A 23,487-nucleotide genomic window follows, 5' to 3' on the forward strand; every position below is an offset into this window, starting at 1 on the left:
TACGCGAGAGACGGTGAAAGATCCGTAACCTGTGCGGTGAAGCAGCTAACTGGATAGTAAAAGTCCTTTTTCGGTGAAAATAATGATAGTGTATTCCGAAGGACGTGAGCCAACGTTAGCACTGTGAAGCCCCGTGTAGCATTTGTTGCTTCACGTGGTCAGGTTTTTTCCCTTTGCTTATTTGGATTGGTTTTGAGGACCTGAGAAAAATCGAGGATCCGTTTTCCAGTACTGGATGGCGAGCCCCAGCCCAAAGAGCCGGATGAACTGGTAGATTTGTAACCCGACTGGTTACAAACACACAGAGTGACTATTGAACATTGACAGACTGAAATTGACTTTTAAAACACAAAAGACAATATATCCTTGGTAGGGATGGGTATCGAAACCTGGTTCTTGTTGAGAACTGGTTCCCACTGTTTCAATTCCTTGGAATTGTTTGCCATTTTTGCAAACGATTCCTTTATCGATCCCAGTCGCCCCGAATGACGTCACCACGTTGCGGAGCGTCATTTACCTGGCAGGAAACATGGCGGCTCAAACGCTCAAAAGTTTGATTATACTTTACGAGAACGGATGACAACAGTGTGTGAATGTGTGTGTGAATGGGTGGATGACTGGATGTGTAAAGCGCTTTGGGGTCCTTAGGGACTAGTAAAGCGCTATACAAATACAGGCCATTTACCATTTACAACAGGGCAACTTGCAATACTTGCAAAGTAGATATTTCATTTAAGGGAGGAAACACTACGAATATGCAAAAGCATTTGCTCACAAAACACGCGATGACCTTAAATGAATGTCGTGTTTTTAATTCCACTCCAGACTCGTGAATCTCAACCCAGCAGCAGCGGTAACGTTTGTACGTCCTGTCCCATTAATGCAGCAGGTAAATAATCAACAGTGCATATTATGTTAGCGCGATCTGCCTTATTACAAAACCTGCCATTACTGTGCATTTAGGTGACCATAATGAGAGAGAGAGTCTGGCTGGCGCTCGTTGGCAGTTGTCGCTGCAGTCTACCGGTAGCGTCTCCTTTCAGGCCAGGATAGTCACTGCTCAGTGACATTCGTCTAAGTTTGTGGTAAAAGGCTTGCACCCATTTGCCACAGCAGATGCCCTCGATTTTCGGTAAGTGAATGTGTTTAATTGTAGGCAGGGACATTACTGGATATTCTTGTGTAATTGCTACAGAATAATTTATGTTATACTTTGTTATTGCTACAGAAGAATATTTATTTTACATTTACAATTTTTTTCCCCGGGGACCCTGTGACACCCCATTGAAGAGCTGGATCTCTTAAGATCTCACTGCTGGGTTTGTAACGCCATGTTACTCCTAAATTTCTATCTTGTTCAAAGAGAAGATGTAAAACAAAGTTCTAAGCTATTCGACCTTAGTGTTCTCCTTTTTTAAAAAGAATCGATAAGAGAATCGAATCGTGAAAATCTTATCAATACCCATCCCTAATCCTTGGCTCGACTATTTGTGGGTTTATTTTATTTTCAAGAACCCGCTCTACTTTTGGTTAACTGTGCACAATCTACTAAACTTTGATAACTGTTAATAAAGGCTATTTTGTTGTTCACACCCATTGTGTGCGAGCCCTCTGTTGTCAGACAACCTTGGCTCCTACAAATCTAGAACCTGTCTGATCTGGCCCATATTTCCTTTCTGTTCTTGTATTGTTGTTAAAGGCAACTGCACTGCCTATACTACATACCAAGAAGGCGGGGTGGGGTACACAACTTGGACAGGTCGCCAATCTGTCACAGGGCTATACAGACACACAACCATTCATACTCCTATTTATGCCTGGTGCCAATTTAAAAATCACCAATTGACTTAACCCCACTAAATCTGTCTTTGACCTGTTGGAGGAAGCCGGAGTACCGGAGAGAATCCACAAACACTCCACAGAACGATGGTGGATTTGACCACATTGTCTTCTTGCTGTGTTTTAGCAGTGGCAACCACAGCGTCACTATCCTGCAATTTTTATAGAACATATTTTAGATGTAATTTTCTGCTTCCATCTTCTGTCCTGTTCTTTTATCCTCTTGTCTTTTGCCCCTTCCCTTGCCACATGTGGCCACATGCAAAACATTTGAAGCAAACCTTTGTCTTTATAACATCATTGCCAAACTGAGCTTTTGTCCACACCATTTCAGGGTGTACTCACATGTTTCCTAGGCATATCTGTTCATGTTCACACAAACCACGTCTCCGGTAAATACATTTTTCAAGATGGCTTCAGGGCAAGCGGTTAAAAAAAAAAAAAAAAAAATGCAAATCAAGAAATATAGTTCTCATTTCAGGAAAACTAATACAGACTCTTGACTACTAAATGTGCATACATTGTCAACACACACACGCACCTCAACTCATGTCTAAATGACTGGGGAAAAAATATCTAAAATTCTTCCAAGTGGGGCCTGCAGGAATAGAAATGTTGAAAAACAGTATAACAGATATAGTGTTAGCAATGGATGGCAGGGGAATAGACTGAGGAATAAACACAAAGAAAGGCAACAAGAGAAATCAGGAGGGGAAAAGACGAATAGGATGTGAAAGAAAAAGAGATCCACAGAGAAAAAGATGAGGACAAAGAGAGAAAAGTATGAAGGACGGATGGAAGGGACAATAAAGATGAGGTAAATGGAGCGAGACAGAATATCAAAGAAAAGCAAACAAAGATGAAGCAAGAGACAGAAAAGGAGGGAAATGAAGCCACCAAGCCTCCCATCTTGGTTTGTATGATTTTCATTAGACATTTTTAGATGGAAAACAAGAAAAGATGGAGCTCGGGTACAGGAGGTGAGAAATGGACAGACAGGAGGAATGAGATGAGGGGGATCAAGAAATGAGAAATTTGAATCCTGTGGTGGGAGGATGCCGTTTTGGCATTAATTTGACTCGCAGTTTTTTGAAAAAAATGACCAGTTCAAATGCAATCAACATGGCTGGACACTGAAAAGGGAGGAAATATTGTACAACAATGCAGGAAGAGGAAAAATGAGGAGGGGAGAGACTGAAAAAAGATGTAGTTTGTCCATATTTTGACTCCTTGCCTTATCCTGCTCCACAAACATGCTGCTATGGCATACATCCGCACATAAAATACACCCAGACTGATTAGATACACCACCACCCCTCCCCCCCATTTTCTCAAGTCTCACTATGAGCCTATTAATTAATTCCTGCTTTCCTGGTTATGAAGCAGATGGACGTGTGAGGAGAGGAATGCAAACTAACTAGTGTCCAGAAGGCAGCGAGGAGCAAGAGGAGAAAAGCCAAAAGGAGAGAGAGGAGGGGGGAGGGAGAAACAGAAGGGACAAAGGGAGAAACTGCAAACACAGGACAGGCACAGGGAGAAACAAATACATAAAAATGCCAACAAAACATTTTTTAAAAAGCATTTTTCAGACACAGTCTACAATACGGTCTGGCAAAACTATCTACCTATGACGCTAGCTTCTTCCATTTAATCACCAGAGCAACACAATAGCATCATCACAGGTGTAATAATAAGGCATCGACTACTTTCACCAAAACTCATCAGTCATGCAAACAGACTGTCCATCCTGTGCAGGTAGAACAAAATAAACATGTATCATAATGCAAATAGGAAACTGGCAATGTTAGATATACTGTGAGTGTAATGATTACTGTCAGTCTCGATAATGGAGTGTCAAGTTTGTCACGAGTATTTCCACACAGACTATATTTGAACAGGCTCCCCAAGTATAAATCACAAACTGTTAGCAATTTGTTTTAGTTTTTCTTATTTCCCCCCATTCCTCTGAGGAAACAATGTCACCCACATCTGATTTATTAGTCGACAACCCCGACAGTCACACAGTTGGACACACAGCGTAATGTCGTGGCTGGTTATAGGCAAGATTTAGATTTTCACTTTTAGTCATCAAGTTGTGTCGTTTTTATAAAGTCCATATGATTATTGTACCAGGCAAGCCACAGGACATTTATTTATATATTTATTTTGAATTACACAAAGAAGTAATTCAGTCAAAGAGGGAGTTATGTAAACGGCTATGAAAAAGAAAAATGGATCATTTTTATGAAAAGGAAAAGCAAGCAATAAAAGTGGATTCAAATAGCTTAAAACAGCACCTTCTAGCAGAGGTTTTGAAAAGAGCTAACAATTTATGAAATGAATCGTTGTTAATATATCTGCAGTTGAGAAACTGAACAGTCAGGTCAACCCCCAACTACAGTCAGCCTGCACAGCTTATATTGCTGAATTGTATGCATGAAATGTTATGCAGGCCCAAGCAGATGTTTTGCCTTTTAGGCAAACAGACACAGACATTGCTTTGTTTCCCTTTTAACTACAAGGAATCCAACATCTCTAAGAAACACGTCTGGGATGACAGCTTTGTCCTTACAACATGCTTTATTAGCTTAACATGTACTCAACATGACCACTAAATATTTTCTGTAAAATGATCTTACTGCTTGACCCATGAGCTATCCTACGACTTTGATCTGAAATCACCGATCATTAAAACTCTGAGACAGCATGGAAGCAGCAGACTCATGGACTCATGCAAGTCCTCATTTACACTTGACTTGTATCTCAACTTTACATTTGCACTGCGCTACATTTCAAGGCTTTCATGGGATCTAACAGGAGTAAGAGCTCTGAGCATAAGATCTAGACTCATGTGTAAAATTGATGTGCTCTGAGACACTGTGGAGGTGATTAGACTTGGATATTGACCTGATGTCTGTGTCCACAGCTAAATATTAACTCAACTCTGTGCTGGTTTGAAATGAAACCTATCCGCAGATCTAAATTTCATTTTAAGCTCCCAATTTGCAAATCTGGATCCTAAAATAACCCTTAAACATTAAATAAGGTGATATTAAGTAAATATCACCATCAACAAGGTCTACAATGAGTGCACAAGCTGCAATGAAATCATCAAGTAGGCTTCCGCCAGTTGCAAAATTCCCTTTGAACTGGGCCCAAAACTGAGCCTGAAGGTAAAACAGCAAAAAAATCTAAAGTCCTACAAGCCCCCATGAACCCTGAAAAATCCCTCATACACCTACGCAACACTCGAACATGTTTATCCCGTGTGCTTCACTCTTATCTGTATTCCAGGTACCCCGTCTCAAAGCAAAAGGCAATCATGCAACATGTGTTTTGAGACCTTTGAAAGTTAAGCCTAGTCTTCTACTCCTATTTGTCCAAGTACAAATAGTCAGTCAATATGAAATGGATGAAACCTGACTTTCAAGCACTTTTGGGGGGTTTTTAATTAATGGAATTTAGAAACCTTTTGATATTGGATCACATATAATCAGCTTCTTCTAGATCGATGAAAATTATACAATTAACATATTTTGAGTTGCTCAGCAACCTAATTGTATCCTGCTACCCTGCAGATTTATGGTGAAAATATAATTATATATCTACCTGCCTAGGAAGAAAAAAAAGAAACTGGTTAGTGCATTTCAAGGGGTTTAACTTAAATTTAAATTAAATTTCTCTTAAAGTCTCCAAGGATGTACATGGAAAACAACACAACTACACCAGCAGACACACAAAAAACACCACAAAAATGCAGAAGTCCATACAGGGCTGATAAAAGGCAATCCAAGTTCTCTCACTCGGAAAATTGCACAGTGGAAGTCACAAATAAGAGACAGGGAGGAAAGACGCAGATAAATAACCCACCTCCCTCAAACACCCACGCAATCACAGCCACAGCTATGCAAGTCAACATACTAAATACACATGTAGTTAAAAATCCATCATGTGTGTCACACTCAAAGATATCCAAGAGGAAGCGAGCAAACAGCGCATGTAAACAGAGTTATGAAACCCTACAAACAGACAAAGAGATAGATATACACCGAGACACGGGGCCATGAGTCAGACCAGCCAGATAACGTGATAAGTATAAAATATGAGCTTTGGCAGAATAAAATGGAGGCAACAACAATAAGGAGAGAGTACAAAGGCTAGAAAAACGATATGCAATAAATACAGCGTGAAAGAGAAGAATGAGGAGAGCGGGGCAGAGGAAGAACAAAATGAATTATTTGCAGATGAGTTAATGGTGAGCAGCACATTCAGAGAAGGAAACTGAGGCAATAGGGTCACAATAAAGGATGAGGAAAGAAAAGGATGGTGACTAGAAGGAGAACTTTCGAAAGCACAAGAAACAAAGGTCGGTTTAACTAAAAACTAAGAAAAGTCAAGCTCAACCCAGAGTTTACTCATAAAGACGCGAGACTTTCTTATTACTGAGCTGCAGATTAATGTGCATTTGATTATCTACTGAGCGTTTATTGAAGCAGGCCGCTGTATACAGCAGTTACTAAGGAAAGTAATACATACAAAGGATCACGTCAGCGCAACATTTTCCTCTCTGATGTGATTTTACTTGTTGACAAATTGATGACTATAGCAAACAATGATGTCACAGGTAAAGCCGGTCAGATGGATCTGTTAATGACGTCCTTTGGTCTGTCTTTAGAATAAAGGAGCATCACTGGTCTTATCCTTTTAATATACAGCTCGTGTTATTACCGTCAGTGCCACAGCTAATTATTTTAGTTCTGCAGAAAAAAGAAAAGAAAAAAAAGCACACATCGATGCATTCAGGGACCTGTGACATTTTTGTGAAATTCGGTAACCTTACTGGTGGAATTTTCTTAAGACAAATCAGTCTCAGGTGATTCCTCTATATACCGAAGCGAAAAGGGAAATATTTCTAATTAAACCCACTGCTCAGAGCACACTCAATTTCCTTTTAATATATGGATATTTATGTTTTTTGTGTTCGTGTGTAAGAAATATTTCTTGACACAAGCAGGCAAGAGGCATTTGAGACAATTTATGTGGAAGCTGATTAAATATATGATCTCCTCAATAGCTAGGCCTGCTGTATGCCAGACAGCACAGCGAGGCAGCAAAGCTTCCTTTACGTGTAGCTGGAAGGGATTTCATCTGTCATTTCAGCCCATTATATTCCACTCACAGATCTCTGCCTAACAAGCTGGTGAATCATTTGAATGCAAGCAGCAGAGCTTGGCATCTATTTTGCTAGTCGGTGTGTGGGTGTGACAACCTAACAATATTGACAAACATGACCTGCGATTGGCTGGTTCAAACAGACAACGCTCCAGCACCTTTTCACACAAGCATCAGCGGGTCGAATGTACAGTATGTCACACAAAGTGAATCAGTGCTTGACAAATCCCTTGTGGTTCGTGACTGCGCAGTGAAGTCAGAAATGAAACTGACATCTTCATTAGTAAGTCTTCAGCGAGAGCCGAGCCGCTTTTGCTGCTCTTCTTTGGTGGCAGACAACATTTAAAGCCAAGGGAAAAGAAAAAGCAGTCACTTGCACCTCCAGCTTAGGGGGAAGACTGACGTATGGCCCCCAGGTCCCCACCCGCTCCCATCCCCTAGACGCATGTCTGTCCCAAGGCCTTAACCACTATATGCCTCCCTCTGATGCGCACTCCTCTGGTCTTCATCACGTGTTTTAAAAGACTTTGTTCAGAAGCCCTGAGCCCCGGGGAAAGGCTTTGGATGAATCCAAACGGGATTACCGGACAAAATGTATGGAAATTACAGTTTAATTTATCATTTAAGCTATGGTAATTCATGCAAATACAGTTCTAATAATACCAGCCTTGGGCTTAAATGGTGGCGCGCATATGGCTGTGCAGTCCTCATACATGTAGAGGACAGTGATATAGTGCAGGAAGTGTAGCGCAACTTTAATTTGTCTCTTAAATGTGAACAAGAAAATCTAAAGACAAAAAAATGACAAACACCACAAGGACACAAAAGCAGGCATTACTTAAACATACAGAAAAAGGCACCATAACATAATCCCACTAACATGAAACCGATAGCATATAACTGATAACTGATAACATTGTAGTCTACATCCATATCCATTTAGTATATGCAGGTAAAGTTTAATAGTGAGAATATAAGCAGCAGATTCTTTTTAGTATCCAACTAAATATGAAATATGCCCACAATCTGCTGTGACTCTTATGTGTCTGAGGATGGAAGCGAAAGCATAAAGGTAAGTTGATGAGCAAAATTATTTGCCTTTTGCTCTTTTTCTGTGAAGAACATATCAAATACAAACACATTTTAAGTGATTTCACACTGTAAACCCGGCTACACATTCTTATTACACATGTGGCATCCAGTCCACTGGACCAATGGGTCATAAAAGCGTGGAGGTGCTGTGCCCCTTCACTCCTACACGTCGTGCTATAACAGTTAATCTTACACAAAAATGATTGAACTTTTCACTGCTGATGCAGTCTTAGAAAATGCATCTAATAGGACGTGTTCCCCGATCTGATCTCTCTTCTAAACCCTGTAGCAACAAAAACAACTGCAACGTGTGACACAGCATAAAAGCATCAAGCGCACAAAGTACATATGCAAATTGATGTGTAGCAGAAAAAAACCCACCACATTTGGCACGTCTGTTAAGTATTTTGACATAAATTCGTTTAATGGCACAGTAATGTTGTGGATCTACCAGATTCGTAAACATCGGATGAACAACAAAAATATGAAGAACACAAACATGCCTGAGTGACTCTGCCTGTAAGGCACATTTTAAGCTCAAGCCTTTTTGTCTTGCACCTCCTTACAGCCTCGATGCTAATGGCTACTACCAACAGCTTCATTCATAATTAATAACCAAACGCTTTTATGTTCTCATCCATATATTTTTATTAGACAGGATGACTTGACTAAATATAGAAAATTATTCAGAGACCTCAGTCCTTAGTGTACATAAAAACTGAAAAAAATGGCAGCTGTCATGATCATCATGATAAGCTTACTTCCTGTTATCATAAATAGCCTCCACTCACTCTCCCACTCACATGAATGAGATTCTCCCCTGGCGTTCGCACACACAGCTACATCCCTCATTCTTATTCATATGCTTACTTCTCAATCACTCACTGTATGCTTCGCTGCACAATTATAATCACCTTAAAATTATTTTATGACGTGCTCACAAAACCAAACAAAACTCCTCAGAGTGCATGCACACACACGCACTCACGAGTACACTTCATCACACACACACACAGAACAAAATGGCTAGATTCAGTTAGAAAATGTGCCGCTTAGACACATTCTTTACACCAACATCAAAGCATACTGTACTATAAACATGCACACGTTTTATCAGAACACATGCACACCCTGACAATTACTACAATCATTATCTGCCATATTACAAGAAGCGAAAGCATGTCCTCTGCACTGCTTAGTAGTATTTGCCTGCCAGTGGTTATTTCATGGACACGCACGCAACAAACCCTGTGTGGCCAGAGGAGAAGAGGTAGACTGTTTACTGCGGCGTGTGTTTGTGGTGCCGAGGACCACAGAGACAGGCAAGCGTAAACAACGAGGAAGGGCATGAACAGGAGCAGAAAGCAAAAGAAAGTGGTTCAGTTAAGAAGTGCAAGAGGAAGCAATGACTGGAACAATTAAAAATATTATATTTTATATATTTTTTTTAAATCAAGGTAATTTGATCAGCAGATGGAGCAAGGGAAATTAATTCAGTGCGGTGAAATGCATGGCTGTAGGTAGTTTATGAGATCTTAATTAAAAATAAATGCACAGTGACTTTGAATTGACCTTTTCTCTAATATCTTACTATACTTAATGTGCCAAGAAACATGAGAAAGGCAAAGAGTTGAGAGAACTGAAGAGGGAGGGGGATAATTGCTGATGTGACAGCAACTTCTTCAACTCCCACGTTGAGAAAGGAAATCAAAGCCAAGAGCAGAGAGCTGGAGATGCTGGCTGCTGAACTGAATATTCAATGAGGAGGAAATTAAAAAGAAGGACAGAACAAAAGGAAGATAGACGATTAAAAAAAAAAAAAGAGAATGAAAGACAAGCAAAAAGAGGGAAAAGAAAGGCTTGATGAGAAAATGAAGGGTAGATAAAAGGCGTTATTATGCATCATGGCAAAGAGCGTTACAGTAAAACATATTCATGCAGGGATTCTCTAGACTCAGACATATCTAACCGACGCAGACTTTGAACTCTGGTCCAGCAGGCTGCTGCGCTTTATTCTTACAGAGGCTCTGGGTCACAATTCCTCTTTTAATTCACCTCGCGTCCTTTTCCCTTTTCCAGTTCCACCCCTCGTTTGTCAGACTCTTGTCAAATGATGTGAGGCTTTGTTACTTTCTGTCTTTCTTACTCCCTACTAACGCTTTCTCACCCTGATGATGATTGAGAGTGGTCATTTCAGACTAATTAGCAAGCCTAGACAGACAAATAACCAGGTGCAGCACACACATTTTCTCTCAAGCACCGCTATATTAATGCATGCGCATGCACGCATATCCACATATTTAGAGGCTAGAAGAAGGGTGGTGTACTTTCTCTCAAGTACACATGAACACACACATAGCCAAAAGCAATAAAGCCAAAAATAATGTTAACTCAGTTTGTCTGACACATAGGATCCAATTTCCTGCAACTTTGTCTGGAAATTTGACAAAATAGAAGCAATAAAAGCATGAGAACACTTTTGTTTTTGCTCGATAGACAATCATAATCTTGTTGCAGCACTTCTAAAAAGGCCATATTCCATGGCAGCCTCTTGATCTGCTCATCCTGTTGCTGCATTAAGAGCTAAATGTAATGAAGGCATTTCTCTGAAACACTGCCTCTTATTGTCTCTCTCACCATTTCAAAGAGCAAAACGGCACAGCGGGCCATTTATGTAGTCGTTTTTTCTCAACTGTCACAAACCGTAGTCCTCAAACATGAAGTATTAGATAACATCAGGTTCTGATTTCCTCATTAACACTGAACATCGTACAGCAGATCCTGGTTACTCCACATCACAACACACATGTAATTATACAGGACTCATTTAGTATGGCCAATCCTCACGATTATGGATTTTAAAAAAATTAAAATACCACCACCAGCTTTAAGAGATTACCCTCACCAACTAGCCTCAATCAGGCCAACTTGGCCCTCACCTCTCCCCCCTACTGTCACTCAGCACCAGATCCCCACAGGGCTGCGTTCTCAGCCCCCTACTATATGTCCTATACACATGTATGCACACCAACCCACACAAGCAACGTCACTGTCAAGTATGCCGATGACACAACCGTGGTTGGGCTCCCACCGCTGCTGAAGCTGAAGATACTTAAAACAAATCTAATAATGGACTTCAGGAGGGACTGACAGGACCGCTCCCCTATAAAAGGGGAATGGGTGAAACCTGTCTCCACCTTTTCTGGCCACCCATATCTCAGCTGGTCTCACCTGGACCCACAACATTACCTTGGTAAAGAAGGCTCAGCAGCAGCTGCACTTGCGTGTCCTTAGGAAGAACAACCTGGACCAGATGCTGCTTCTGGCCTTCTACCGCTCCTCAGTGGAGAGCGTGCTCTCCCACTTCCTGGGTGTTTGGTATGCAGGGGCCAGAACTGAGAACAGGAAGGCTGTGCAGAGAGTAACAATAAACTAATCGGCTGCCCTCTGCCACTCCTGAAGGCCATCACCACATCCTCTCTTCTCAGTAAAACAAAGGCCATCACAGGTGACCCCTTGCACCCCGACCATCACCTGGTTTGATCAGCTACCCTCTGGTCAGAGCACTCAGGTCATTCAGGTCCCACACCTCCAGACTTAAACAGCTTCTTCCCCTGGGCCATTTGGAGTATTCCCCACCCACAGTCAGATTAATCAGTGCAAAAACTCCAAACAATTGAAATGTTAGACTTAACATCGAACACAGCAATGCAAGAACGTGTTTATCAGTTTTACTGTGACACAAAAGCACATCGCACAGTCAGTACAGCTCAGATGCAAGCTACTGTTTAAAAATCATCGATTGGCTATGTCAGTGATGATTTTGATGGATTTTGTTAAGTAACCATGCAAAATTTATTTTCAACATAACACCGACTGTTGGTGGCAACAGGTTGTTTATTTCCATCTTGCAACAGAACAGGTTTAACTGTCTTTTCTTGTGGGTTAAAAGCTGCCTGGAAAGCTTCATTTTTCCTGCCAAGAATGGAAAACAACTGGCAAGACAACGATGAAATGAAGATGCTGCACAAAATATAATGGCTTCCTCCCAAAGTTCTGTTATTACTCAAGAAAGAAAAAATACTTTTTTAGTCCAAGTCTAGTGCGGATATTGCATGGACTGCATGTTTGTACATCTGGCCATGTCACTCATTAGAAACTTAATACACATGAGCACATTAGATTTTTTGCATTCTATTTATAGATTACTGCAGCTAAAAACGCAGCAGCTGCAGAGGCTGTCATGAAGCAGATACTTTCCTTCATATGACATTTATACTTGTTTTGTATGTGAATTTTTACAGGATAGAGTCTCAAACTGTACTTTAAACAATTACTGCATATATTAATGCACAACTTTTATCCTGTGCTACAACAAATTAGCATTCAAACATTAAACACCACTCTCACATGTGTGTGGGGTTTGTTAATTAAAAATAATTAATGGTATTACCAAAGCAATAAATGCCGAGTCCTTTTGCATTTGTCATTTATAAGCTAGCAACAATAACTAAAAGCAGTTTTTCCAGATATGACGCTGAAGCCAGAGCTTTCTGTACCATACATCAGACTGTTAGTCTTTAGTGTTGAAGGTGAGATATGGTTCACATGAGGTGTACCTGTGATTGTTTTCAGGGATTTGAACTGATGGAGCTTGATGGGGTGACTCAAACAGAGGATGTAGGCACTGACTGAGAAACATTTATGGCTGGAAGCTGGAGCAGCTTCATTTGTTAGGACAATTTCCACACTGGAAATATTCTGCTAACTGCACATGAACTGTTAGAATTTCTTATTGTGATTTCCTTATTTCTTTCTTATTCTGAACTGAATATCGACTTGACACATGTGTAGGAATGGAAATTGATAATTTAGTGATTCATGATCGATTCAAATGTCTGTTGAAGCATTTCCCGTCTTTGTTGTGGTAAGTTTTGGAGTCTCTACTCAAAAGTTTATTACACAGAACACTTTTTGTTAAGTAATGTAGTACGTTTCTAAATTATTCCCAGGAAAAAGTAATTTGTTATACTACTCGTTACATTACTTTTATGTTACTCTGTAAAAATAGCTGAAACAGTCTCATAATTAGGGCTGCTCGATTATGGCAAAAATGATAATCACGATTATTTTCACTGAAATTGAGATCTCGATTATTTGACGATATTTATTTAACAATAACAATGTGTTGAATAATGACTTTTAAAGATTGTCAAAAAAATAATATAAAATAAGTGTGCAAATACTGATAACAGTGCAAATGTTTGCAATATAAAAAATAAATGAAAAATGTAAACATGTTTAGTGAACTTTGCTAAGTGTCGTAGCTGCACCACAAAGCAACACTGCAAAGTTTACACACTATGTCTACTTGATCCAGGTCTGACGCCGCGAACCCATAATGTTTCCACACCACTGAAGTTTTTTTTTTACCTCTTTTCAACCAACGGCAGTCACTCTCCTCTCCAAATAACTTCTGCTTAGCTTTCCGAGCTTCCCTCAGGTCCTCTTAATTGTTGTGACGCGTGTTCGAAATGCAGAGAGGTGCGCTTGATTTGCCACACGGAGCAGCGTGAGAGTAAAGCACGAGGGAGGTGCTAATAATCGGCTCAGTCATTTTTAATGATCATTGAAAGCCCAGATTGTAATCAAGATTAATTTTTGATTAATTGAGCAGCCCTACTCATAATCCCCATTTAACATAAACCTGAGGCTACAACCCCAAACACCAACAGAAACCGCTAATGAGGATGCACATCTAAGATCTTTCACTTAGTAGAATACAAAGCTGACCGCACAAAGCAAAGATAAAAAGCACAAAAAGGGGAGGCTGCAGACTAACTGCTTATCTGCTTGTTACTTGAAGTTCAGGATCTGGCTGCTTTCACTCTGGGTTAACGGCTAGTTTAGCATACAGTACAATACAAATGTATTTATATAGCACGTTTAAAACCAGGTTACACAAAGTGCTTCACAAAGCAATAGACAAATGATTACACTGAGCAATGAAAAATAAAAACAGTAAAATGAAGAACAAAATCATTAGTGATTAGAGATAGGGAGAATACATAATAATCTATGGAAAGATGCAGCAATTAAGAATCAGAATTAACAAGGGAAAAAGGTTAAATAGGTAATTTTTCCAGCGTGCTTTAAAGGATTGAATGGAGTCAGAGGCACGAATGGTAACAGAGAGACTATTCCAGAGGTAAGGTGCTAGAGAGGTAACGTCACGGTCGCCACTAGTCTTTAGACTTTGCCTGGGTTGAGCCAGGAGTAACTGTCCAGATGATCACAATGAACGCCCGTTAGTATAAAGACTGAGTAGGTCAGTAAGATAGTCTGGTACGAGGCATTTGAAAGTAAGTAACAGTAAATTTCGATATGAAATTTAATAGGCAGCCAATGTAAATCAGAAAGCACAGGGGTAATGGAGGCAAATTTACTAGTTCCAGTTAGGAGGAGAGCCGCAGCATTCTGGACAAGTTGTAATTGTTGGAGGTGAATGAGTTGGAGTCCAGAGTAGAGAGAGTTACAATAATAAAGTCTGGAGGTCATGAAGGCATGGATAATTTTTTCTAGGTCTTTGCGCAGTATTAACCGCTTGACCTTAGAAATTTGGCGCAATTGGAAAAAAGCCAGATCTAACCACAGAGGAAACCTGTTTTTCCAGCTTAAATGAACTATCCAGGAGTACACCTAGATTACTTAGACTGTCGGTAATAAAGCTAGCAAAAGGACAAAATCCAGCAGCTAGCTGATCATATGGAGTATGACTATCAAATAACATGATCTCAGTTTTCTTCTCATTTAAAATGAGAGAGTTGTCTGACAGCCACTCTGGCCTCTTTCAAGCAGTCAGACAGGTGATTCAAAGAAGCTGGCAGGTCATCAGACAATTTAAATAGATTTGAATGTCATCAGCATAAAAGTGACAGGACATTCAATACTTGTCAAAGATGGAACCCAGGGGTAACATGTACAAGGCAAACCGTAATGGGGCCCAACACAGAACCCTGCGGTACTCCACAACAAAGAGGAGCAGTGGCAGACTTGCATTTGCAAACATCCAACCTTTTGTGCAATAAAAACAAACGTCCATATCCACGCTGTAGACTACGTCGCTGTTTTCCCCTGACATGCAAACTGAAAGCTGATTGTAGCGAGAGTCCAAGAACCATGGGCAGACTAACAATTCCAAGAAATTGGACTGAGAACCGCTTTTCTACAAGAACTGGTTCTCGATTTCCATCACTACATATGTACTAGTTCAGGAACTCATGTGCGCTCTTTGCGAGGCCTATATGAAGATTTTAAATTTAATTCAAAACCCCCTTTTTCACAACAGTCACACAATCGCTCACTGTCTCTTTAGAATACACAGAGCCCAGCATGAGCCTGGGGGTATAATTATATCACTTTAGGATCTAAAGGACTCCTTTCCACCAATCAACCACATGTGCAGGGTCCCTTGACAGCATGTGGACACACACACACACCCTGACTTGGTGCACACAGTCACTCAGAAACACACACTGAACGTACAAAGGAAAGATCATTTACAGCTAAATTACAGACAAATTGAACCTTGAGAGAGGAGAAGTTCAAAGACAGAGCTGGAGCTGAATGCAGAGGCGGTCTCGCCGTCTTTCACAAACACACTTGTGCCTTTCAGACAGACGAGCGTCTCACACACACAGGGTATACCTCCCAGGCAAAATATATCTTACATTTATCTCACATTTTGTCTGTCGCATATGCAGACACCCCAGACAGAACTGCCTCCATTGTTGAAGAATTCGGGAAAGCAGGAACACAGATGAATAGGTATTTGCACAATGTTCCCTGTGTATTTCTGAGTGCGCGCACATCTTCGTTGATGCCTTTGGACTTGAAAATCTTTCATTACGGGGGCGTATTTGTGTGTGCATCTATGAATGAGAGTGAGGTGCGAGTGAGCGAGTGTGTTCATTCCGATTACAGATTGCGGTATTCCGCCTCCTCACTGACACTTGTGTACGTGCCCATTACCACTGCTGAGAGAAAGAGCAAAGCAAAAGCAGCAGCGAAAAGTTAGAGGATGCCTTCTCAGTCGAAGACACCACCCTGTCAAGATACCAGAGCTGTGGAAAACCAAAAAAGACAACTACTATCAGAGCAATATGGAGAGAAGGAGGAGAAGTGAAAAGAGCATCTGTTATGGGAGAGCAAGTGGGAGTGGGAGGACATATAGAAACATAGGAAGAATGTTTAAGAAGAAAAATCTAAGGTTTGTGGAGATATCAGCAGATGTGTAATTGCTATTTGTCTTTACAGAGACTTACTGTGTTTGCACCTGCACAGATTTATCAGAAGTGGACAATGCAGGAGAAGAAACTCACAGTACAGAACTGCTTATTTAATGCAAACGTCTTTACACTCATTTGTACTGAGACAAAACTCAGGCTGGTCTCACTGGATTGGTTAAGGCATCCTGCAATGTGAGGTCTGTGCGCTAATGGGTCTCAAGTGATTCTTTCCTGCTAGCAAACTCCTGCCCGAGTAGAAGAACAATTCATCTGTAGTGTCGGCAGATATAACCCTGGCCTTACTTCTTCAGTTTGACTAACTACATAATATTTGTCATGGAGTTATGTAGCATTAACTAAGCCACTGACCCACGAAACAGTATAGATAATCACCCAATACTTGACCTGCTTTAAAGATGAATATGGGAGCAAGAGCGTGCCCAGATTTTAAACCAGTGACTTTTAAACATTCTTCCAAAGGTCACATGTAAGAGCAATTATGTCCTCTCCACAGCACCTCCTCATAAAGTTCAGTGTCAAATTGAAGATTTTGATTACAATTTCCACAGCTCTTCATGTCAGGCGCCTTCCTTTATTAGCAAACTTATAAATTCACACATAACTACGAGTCTGAGGTCAGCTCATCAGTGCTTCCTGGTGGCACATCTGTCCAGGTTAGACTCTGGAGATTTTGGCTTTCAAGGTCAGGAAGTTTTTTTTTCCCCCCATTGGACTTGAGGTCTGTGGACACTTAAAAGATGCTTAAGACACATCTGTGTAGGCCTGATTTCAGCCATTTATACCAGGTTAACTGCTGCATCTTAGTATATCATGTGTGAAGCTGCCTTTGTAATGTCACTTCATTACTTCAAATCTATTCTTTAACCATCTTTCATGTTGTCTGCTGCCTGCACTAGTACATGAATGAATGGAGCCAGAAAGACAGGCAGGTACAGAGTGATGAGACAGCAGGATAAGAGAGCAGACTGAGAGACTGAGGACAAAAAAAAAAAAAAGAAAAAAGGAAAAGTTCATAAAGGGACAAAGAATGGATGAGGCAAAGGTGAACTTAAGGACAGAGATGGTGAGAGATGAATGAAAATGGATGTTGGGGTGAATACGAATGAGAGGAGAGGATGACAGAGAAGAGATGGATATGGGGGAGGAGAGCAAGGAGAGGGGTAGAGAAGGAGTCACGGCTCTGACAGAGAGCGGTAGATACGGAGGGAGGAACTGACAGGGCTGAAAGGATGGTGCAGGGAGACGGGAAGAGCGAACGGGAGGCAATGGTGTGACAAAGAGAAGGGAGGGCTGGAGAAATGGGCAGAGGTCAAGAAATAAATGCGCCAAGTTGGTTGAGGACAGACAGATGAAGGGAACAGCCTGAGGGAGGAGCGTCAGATGAGGCAGAATGGTATGGAGGAAGAGGCGATGGAGGATTAAAGAGAGATGGAGGCAACTTTGATACATGAAAGTATACGTACTATATTAACCCTCGCTGCAGATAACATCCTATTACTACCAGCTTAGCTTCTCACTGGAGACACTAACATATATAGAAATAATGGATCTGCTTAACGTTTGATCACTCCTGTTTGCATTCAGGTGAAGTAGTGGCACTCTACTTATCCAGTATCCCCGTGTGGATGGATGTTAAAACTTGAAGGTGAAGATAAGAAATGTACATGTGCAGGTTGTACTCATTTTTCCTTTAAAGAGGAGTGAGTGGGCTTTGAGGAGCACCGTGTTCAGGTGGATTTTTGTGAGCCCCGCCTCCCTCTGTTATTTGGGCACAGTATGCCTTGTGGGACCGTTTTCATACATTAAAAATCAAAATACAAATACCCAGCTCCACATCAGCCCAATGTTGAGAACCAAAATTCTTAAAGAGCTGCTGGCAACAGAGGAAAAATCTGCTCCAAACCTCGTGTCAACACAAATATTTTTACTGCTAGATAGTTCATGTGAGATAAAACCAATATTTGGAGACCTCTAGAGGTTCACGGGAGTGTTATTGTTTTGTCTGAAGCCACTGACTACTTGTACTTTTGGTGCCAAATTTCAACTACACTGGATGACACAAGAGTTCAACTGGTTGAGGGTGACGCATAGTCCAAAAGGACACTGCAGCAGCCTGTGTTTTAGCCAGCCCCAGACCACTTCTTGGACCCTGCTCTCCTGTCAACTCTCCACATTATCCAGCTATATACACGAAGAGAAACCCACACCTGTGGACTTATGTTGCCGTTTTTAAGTGGAAATGATATGAGCACCATTACATGAGGCCTCAACTCCCGCAAAGCCTGCCAAGGATTACAGGTGATAATGGACATCCAGTAATCCACACATACACGACAGAAAGAGGAAAACTAGAAAACCCAAAAAGTGACAGACATCAAACATAGAAGAGATAAGGAATAAAGATGTGGAGTAAGAATGACTAATTTAAGGGAGATAATCCAATTACAATGATTGTAGGCTTACTGGCATGGTGACCATCGGACGTACATAAATGTTTTGAATGAGCGTGCAGAGGGAGGATTAAGGTATAAAATTAAACTAGGACTCTGCTGCAGCCAGGTTGGAAAAAGCTAAATTGAACAGAGAATACAGAATGAATTAATCTGAAGATATTAAAGTGGTGAAAAACAATGTTGGGAAGAGCACGGGGGAATGAACGGCGAGTTCAGCAGAGAGTTTCAGAACTTGGTAAAATACTTCCCTGACAAGTCTGTTAATAAAAGTGCATTTCGCATGAAAACAAGAACTAATGTGCTAACACCTCACAGATTGGAAGTGCAGTCAAGTGAAATGGAGAGCTCAACGATGAATGGACGCAGTAAAGCCCTAATACAGTTTTCACTTGTCATTTGCACGCAAATGCAATGTTAGTCTCAAAAGTACATTTCCTCTACAATTAAGATGAATATACACTGAACTTCTCATTTTCAGGCACTTTTCTCTTTCCAGCCGTCATCAGGGGTAACCCTAACCCTACCCTGGCTGCTTTGAGCTAAACCTGAAATGAAAGCTGTGCGTGTGACAGCTGAAACTTTCAAACACGTTTCACAGGGAGAGCTGCCCAGATTCAAGTAATTACTGCACTCCTGCCAATTCAAATGACCCCAATTCCCCAAAATGTCAAATTTCCTCAGCTATATGGGGTTTTCTCTGCAGGGTGAACAAAATATGACAAACTGCTGCAAGGACGGATGAGAGGGGATCCGTAATACATGAGAATGACTTTGTGTCAGTTTACTGTCTCGCTGATACAAGCAGGGGACAGGTGGATGAGGTTGCAGTGAAATAAAAAACATGGATATACAATGTAGAAGTATTGCTCATATTATCTGGTGTTCACAAATAATGCAGAACGATGCAATAATACAGACGTCCTTGTTGAGTTGAAAGCAGATGAAATGTTAGTATGATATTGCCACAGTTCTTTGGCGTCCCTTTCCATTTTCAGATTTATTGGACTTGGCACGGCACTCAATAGCAGTACAGAGAGAAAAAAAACTGAAATGTTTGCATCACGGCAATATCTGCTCCTCAAATATGAAATGCACGACTTATTATATACATGCCATCTTATTCTAACATTATTGCTTCCTAAAGACTATCCCAGTATAGCTCTGCTTAGTTTTTATCATTCATACAGCGACATGACTAAAGAAATAAAAAAGCTGATCAGGATCTAAGAATTGGTTTGTTTAAAAAGATTACATAAACATATCTTTAATGTGTTAACTCAAAGGTTTTTAGTGCCTTTTGCACAGTAGGAATGTTTCTAATATTAGGGCATCAGTGCATCAGTCTTATGTTGAGCAGTTTTTGTTTCAGTGTTCCTATGAGCAGACCCACGTTTGCCATCTTTTCTTTCTTCTGGTGTGTACATGATGCAAACTAATGGTTTTAATTATTGACACACTAACCACATCTCTGTATGACAAATGCACTTCACCACCAACACGCCCAGTTCAGTAACTCAAATTACCAACTTGTACAAAGCCAAAGCATCTGCACCCCTAATAATGCAAATATAAGGGCAATAACAAGCACATAATAAACCATTTAAAAACAACAGTCATAAAATGACCCACCATAAAGCTGTGAATGCAGAGAAAAGCTAGCTGTAGAGACCAAAACCTCTTTTAAAAGCTATACATGGAACATATTTAATTCTGTTGTTACGCTTGGCATTTTTAATGTGAGAGCCTGGGAAATGACTCACTTTTGGAGCCGTACTCAAGAGAATATTTAAGGACATGGCTATTCCACAGTGGCTTCATTTTTTACCTCTGAAGGTTACTGCCTTTGTTTCGCACAATTACAGTTATTTACAACACTATAAACTATTAAGCTTAGCCAAGGCAGGGAAGGGGGGGAAGAAAAAAGCAAAGCGCTTTTGAGAATAAACTATTTGACATTTTTGATAGGACTTAATGATGAACAATCTGCACACACAGGGTTTGAAAACTACAAGGCCCACTTCAAGTCCATGAAAGATATCTAAACATGTTGGCATGTGTGGGCACGGGATATCCAGGGGCTTAAATCAATAAACTGTACCTCTTAGGGCCACTGGCAAGGCAATACACTCAGCCACTTTTTCCAGGCACACCTGTTCAACTCCTCGTTAAAGCAAATATCTAATCAGCCAATCACATGGCAGCAACTTAACACATTTAGGCATGTTGACACAGTCATGATGGCCTTCTGAATTTCACTGAGCAGCAGCTGCTGACAGACTTTACTGGGATTTTTCTAAACAAATGGCTCTATGATTTACAGAGAATGGTCAGAAAACGAGAGAATATCTAGAGAGCAGCAGTTCTGTAGAAATGCCTTTTTGATGCCAGAAATCAGAGGAGAATGGCCAGACTGCTTCAAGCTGATTGGAAGCCCGTAGGCCATCTCCGAACAAACATTAAACCTTAAAGCTGATGGCCTTCAGCAGCAGAAACCCACACCAGGTGCCACTCCTGTTTGCTCGAACAAGAAACTAAGAATATAATACAGGCTCACCAAAAACTGCACACGTGTTGCTGATCACATCGATCCCTTTAATACAGTGTACACATCTGTTGATTTCCAGCAAGATAAAGCACCACCTACAGTCTTTTAGGTACAACTATCAAGTTGTACCTAATAAAATGGCCTTCAAGTCTTTCTGGCTCCAAGTTTCAGGCACAAGAGTTCTTGATACATTTTTGGTTTGAATAAACCAGGCTCTCACCTAATCAGACAACCCTGAAGGCAAACTTCTCTTTAAACGACCAAAATCTGGACTGATAAGAAATGCCGAATCTTAAATGTCGTCTTTCGAATAATTAGTGCAATTACCTACAATTTAAGGGCACACACACTTAAACGCAGACTAATGAATGGTTTCAGAAGACCTTTCCAATGCTAGTAGTTCTTTGACTAAATTATCACCATAGCAAATATTTATTGATGTTTTTCCTCCACTCAGAGCTTATTAACTGTGCTGCAATGCAAATCCTTTAAGAAAAAACAAGACCAGCAGAAAGAAAAGCTAATGCAAAACAAGAGTGTGGAAACTGATTAAGAAGAAAGAAATCAATTTGTCAGTCATGTGTTTGCCATGTGCAGCAGATGTTTTGTTTCCACCATCTGCCAATAACTTAGTGTTAGTAGCACTGGTTAGTGTGTCAGCTCCGTTCATTAATGCAGCAAATTAGGCAGAAAATCCTACATTAATTAGTCTAATTGTGGTTTTCTGTGTGTACACACATTAGTGCTAAAACCAAGATTTGTCAGTCTTTGTGCAACTCCAGTGCCAATGGAGCTGTACCTATCTGGCATTTGTGGTTTATGTTGTGTCTCATCTGTGTTGTTTCAGCTGAGCAAATCTCACGGGTCATCAGTAGAGCAGAATGCTATTTATATCTTTCATTATCCTCTCGTTCTCTCCTCTCCCATTTAAACTTGTTGTTTCTCGCCCTCCTCTGACCTCATCTTGCAGCTTCTCTCTTCACTGATTCCACCTGTTCAGGTCCTCTTCTTTCTTAATCACGTCTCTCCTGCAGCCACCTCTTTGTACTTGTCAGCTTTCTGTCAATCTCCTCTTTCTCGTCTTGTCCATTTCACCCTCTTTCTTGCTCTTTGACCATTTTTGCCTCCTTCTCATGTACTTAAAACTCCACTCCTCCATGTACCTCTAACACTTACTGCCTTTACTTGAGACAATTTTCAGAGCAGGAAGCTTTTTACATTGATGCAGCTCATTTGCGCTGCCAGAAGTGAAGCTTGATTATTCCTACAAAAAACCTGACGAAGATTAAACATTCTTTAAATATTTGCATGCTCACATGATGTATTATTGTTACCTACTTATATAACATATGCTTTTTTTCTTACCACAGCATTTTAATCAGCTCGCGGTCTAGACCACAGCAACACCTTGACTGTACAGCCATTCTTCTTTTCTGCTCTGCTCACTGTTCTATTGAAATACCCAGTTACAGTAGAGCTTTAGCTATTAGATGGTCTCATATGTGACTCTTGAATACTTTAATACACAGAAGCTGGCTCAGTGACTGCAAGCTGACCAGGTCCAATAGCTGCAAACAAGCCAAAAGTACCACCTTTCCACAACCGTGCTCGACAGTTTATGAGGTGTTTGTTTTTTACCAAATATGCTATTAAGAATTGATAAATTTACTTTAATTTTTAAGGATTGAATGGTCTGATCTTAGGGTGCTGGGACATTTACCCGTGAGAAGATATTGACATCGAGTTTACACCCCAGCAAACTGCCACAACCTGCTTTTATAGGTGCGCTCACACCTGCTGCTGATCAGTTAATCAAGAGCAGTTAATTAGTAGAAACTCGCTGCTGCTTGCCCTCTTAATACCTACAGAAGCAGTAAGGGTGTATTTAGCTTCTTACAGGACAGAATTATTTTCTCATGACTGTACATTTATTAAGCACCAAGACTTTCTCTCTTTATCTAAACAGATGTATGTCTAGACTTAAGTAGTGATCCAGCTTTGCATTCTGTGCAGCTTGCAAGACAGCCACTGATTTATTTATTTTTCAACAATTAAAAAACACAACCAACAACCTGAT

General features: G+C 40.6%; 1 protein-coding gene across 2 annotated transcripts in view; it reads right to left on the bottom strand.

Annotated features, from left to right (window-relative positions):
- pcxb (pyruvate carboxylase b) overlaps nt 1–23,487 on the bottom strand; it is a 285,541-nt gene that overhangs the window by 194,642 nt on the left and 67,412 nt on the right. The window lies entirely within an intron of this gene.

This window comes from Neolamprologus brichardi, chromosome 3, assembly GCF_056152115.1.
Source record: "Neolamprologus brichardi isolate AB-2024 chromosome 3, ASM5615211v1, whole genome shotgun sequence".
Taxonomy (NCBI): domain Eukaryota; kingdom Metazoa; phylum Chordata; class Actinopteri; order Cichliformes; family Cichlidae; genus Neolamprologus; species Neolamprologus brichardi.